The sequence below is a fragment of the Tarenaya hassleriana genome, unplaced genomic scaffold (genome assembly GCF_000463585.1).
Source record: "Tarenaya hassleriana unplaced genomic scaffold, ASM46358v1 Cleome13, whole genome shotgun sequence".
Classification (NCBI taxonomy): domain Eukaryota; kingdom Viridiplantae; phylum Streptophyta; class Magnoliopsida; order Brassicales; family Cleomaceae; genus Tarenaya; species Tarenaya hassleriana.
The window spans coordinates 1,879,711-1,883,719 of record NW_010963495.1 but is presented as its reverse complement, the minus strand read 5'-3'; positions in this window follow the sequence as shown (position 1 = coordinate 1,883,719).

The window sequence follows — 4,009 nt, the reverse complement described above, 5'->3', positions numbered from 1 at the left end:
ATCACACATCATACTAGTCTTATTATATCATCATTCCCATAATGACATAAGACTAGGGAGTTAAGTATCATTCATAATGATACATGGATTTCATAACACATCTAGTATGCAAGAACATGTAATGAATCAAATACTCTCATAAACCATAGAAAGTATCAATACATCAAATGTATCTAAATAAAGCTCATAAACAGTACATCATAGAGCACTAAACCAACAGTATACAACAAAAAGTTAATGATTCTCTTGTTCTTTTGGTTAATGTGCAGGAAAATGCTTTGCAGAATCCTTCCCCCGACACATTTAGGGAGGAAAATCGATGTCTTCAAAGGTGGACTCACCTCAAAGACATTGAGGAGAAGTTTATGAAGCAGAAATCTAGTGTACATTGGCTTCGGATCAGCTATCAGAATACACGGTTCTTCTTCAAATCTGTTCTAATTAGGAACTCAAAGAATTCAATTCGGCATTTAGTAATTAACTGCGGATGGTCTGAGAATCACTGATCCAGAGGCTGTTTCTGCGATGGCAGTTGACCATTTTAAGCCCCCTGCGTCCTCCTCGGCAAGGCAACATTCTTCGCGAATCCCTGCAGCAATTGTTGATCGTGTATCTGAAGAGGTTCTTCATACAGCGGCAACCCCCTTCACTAACGAGGAAATCAGAGCAGCGTTGTACTCTCTGCCATCCAACAAAACTCCCGGGCTAGATGGATACATGACAGAGTTTTACCGAAAGACTTGGGATATCATGGGGGATGAGTTTACACAATCTGTGCAGAATTTTTTTTGAACCTGCTACTTGCCAAGATCCATCAATGCTACAGCCCTAATCATTATCCCGAAGGTTCCTGGTGCAGAGTGTTTATCGGACTACCGCCCCATATCTTGTTGCAATACCATATACAAGGTAATCGCTAAACTCATTGCTTCCAGACTTAAACCTATTGTCGAAGCAGTGGCACCGAGGAACCAGACAATATTCATTAGTGGTCGGAACATCTATGAAAACTGTCTTCTAGCAGCGGAAATACTAAAGGGATATCATGGGAAGAGAGTGTAATACCCCGAAACCCGATTTGAATATTTAATTATTAAAAATGAATAATTAAATAGAGATATCACGAAATCACCAAAAGTGATGATACAATATCAGGGAGAGGCACGAGGATCGTCACGTGCGGAAAGGACCGAGAAAGAATGAAGAAAAGGAAAAAGAAAAAAAAAACAGGGCTGGTCCGCCGGACCAGGAATGGTCCGCGGCGGACCAACCGCTCAGCCGAAGTGGGGACTGGACAGCTCAGACTGGGAGAAGTTTTCGAAAAAAAAATAAACTGACCCCGGTCCGGCGGACCAGGAAGTTGGTCCGGCGGACCGGGAATAACAGATTCCGCAACTTGTCAACTTGCCACCTTGGGACGCGGAATTCACCGCATTCCGGAAGGGGAGCTCGGGGAGACCAAGAGGGACGTGCCCAGACGTGTCCCTAAGCTTCTCACGTCGTGTGGAGCCACGAGGAACGCACACAAGCTCGGACAAACTCAAGAACAAGGTGAGTGGCTTGAGTTGGATTTGTGAGATCTTGTTCTCAATGTGTGATGGTCCAAATCGAGATTTCATTGCGTGTTTGAGGTTTAGAACATGTTTAGGGATGTAAAACTATGTTTTAATAGCATTTGGGAGTAACCCCGAATCGAAACGGGTGAGAAAACGCGAAATGGAATTCAGAAATGGCGAAGAAGAAGGTAACTCCCAGTCCCGGTCCGCCGGACCAACCGTTGGTCAGCTCCGGACCGAGACTGGGATGACGAACATGTAGTCCGTCGGAGCAGATTGTTGGTTTTAATGCTCTAGGATACTCCGTGATATGACATTTTGACTATGTGATGACTCGTTGCTTTATAAATGCATTACATTACCGTTATATGATTGACATGTTTGTTATATTGCGGTCATCCTTGAATCATCATATAATGATTCTAAACACCCTGGTCAGTTATCATTGTGGGAACAATGATGAATTAAGACTAGCATGAGGTGTGATTGATGCATTGGATGCATATCACAATCATGGGTACTCGTTGTGAACGAGTGACTGGTTGACCCGCATGAGATTGTCACATGGACAGAGTCATGACTTGAATCTCATACAGCGGTTCGTTCTCGGATCCTTAGACCTGAGATGTCTAGAGTATCTGATATGAGGAGTGGCGTATCTTGACTGCGTCAAACGTCGTCTTTAACCGGATGATTATAACGGCGTTGATCAGATACGTTCACAAATCATATGGAGATAATAGACATGCAACATGGGACTTATCACCTCCTTAATAGGAGAGATATCGCTGGGCCTTCTCGTGGAAGTCGGACTATGAAAATGCGTGGCCACGCTATAGATGAAGTTGCATCTATTTTATTAGTCGATTTGCCAAGACGAGAAAGCGGTTGAACTTGAAGGGTGGCTCAAACCATGCCCTTGTTCAACACATGATATCGTGAGATAAAGGATCAGAACTCGAGCTGTTATTGCCTTGGTTAGATCACCTCTAACTCAATCCAACGTGGGTGGTCATGGCGTCTTGCTAGAGGCTAACCATGACTTATAGATCGGGAATGGTTCTCGAGGCTGCTGCCACTGCGAATGGGCCTACAGGGTCACACACCATTAGGGATGGACTTATATGTGAAGTTTCAGAAAGGATGACTTGGATTTGGTCGGAAAAACGGTTTTCGGATCAAATCAGAGTGTCGGGACGTTTTCAGCCTTCTGACTCGGACCGAGTCAGTTCCTGACTCGGACCGAGTCAGTTCCGAAGCCCAGAAAGTGTTTTGGGCTTGGCTGATGTTTTGACTCGGTCGAGTCAAAGTTTTGACTCGGACCGAGTCAATACTAAATGGGCCGAGTCAAGAGTTGACAATGGGCTTGGGCTGATTCGTTCTGACTCGACCGAGTCAGAGTTCTGACTCGGACCGAGTCAATACTCGGAAAAAGTCTCTTTTCACAAGGATTAGGGTTCCTATCTTATAAGAAGGGTATTGGACGCCGTCCTCAACCTAAGACAGACGAAAAGAACCCTAAAACAGAGCAAAAACTCAGAAGAAATCGTTTCTTTCATAGTTCTAGCTCTCGGGATTAGATCCCACTTCATATACTTCACAGATCCTAGCAGATCGGTTCCAAAAGCGTTTGGAAACCTTCCCGTCGGTGTGGATACGTGTAGAGGGACTGTAACTTCAGTCCTAGGTGATTAAACAGGCCCCGGATCGACTCCTACTTCCGTTTCTTCAAGAAAGAGGTAAGTATTCGATTCCCACGGTGATATACACGATCTGTTCGGGTTTTGCAGGTTTGGTTGCGTGTAACGTTTGACTAGGTTCAGAATATCCTTCCGCTGCATGAAACCTAGTAAACCAAACCCTAGATCGATGTGATCTCATGCTAGGAACCCGTAGCGAAACCCAACACAGATGGAGACAGGGCGGACCGAGAGAAAAACACATCCTGGTCCACCGGACCAGAAGTGTTCCGAGGGAGCGTACACCGACTGACCGAGAAGGAACGGACCAAAGGGGAAAGAGTCGACAGTTCCGGGGCTGACCAGTCCTGGTCCGCCGGACCAGACGTACTCCGACAGCACAGACTCCGCCTGACCAAGAACCGGACCGAGAGAGGGGAAGAACAGATTGGTCCGGGGCTGACCAATCCTGGTCCGCCGGACCAGGCTTGTTTCTCTCTCGGACAGACGAACCAAAAGACGAGGCGGACCATGAGCCGGGAAAAAGGAAACGGCCCACGGGCTTGGCCCGGGCCTGACCAGACTTGCCCGTGGACAAACCAACCCCCACCAGAGGATAAGACTTCGCGATTGGGATCAATCGAACCGAGTTTCGCCACAACGTTGCGTAGCGTAGTGAGATGTACGATATCGAAATACGAGTGATCGTTGTGTGATTGTATGCGGGTAGAATTTGCATGGCGTTAAACGGTAGCTCGGTAGGGACCGGATACC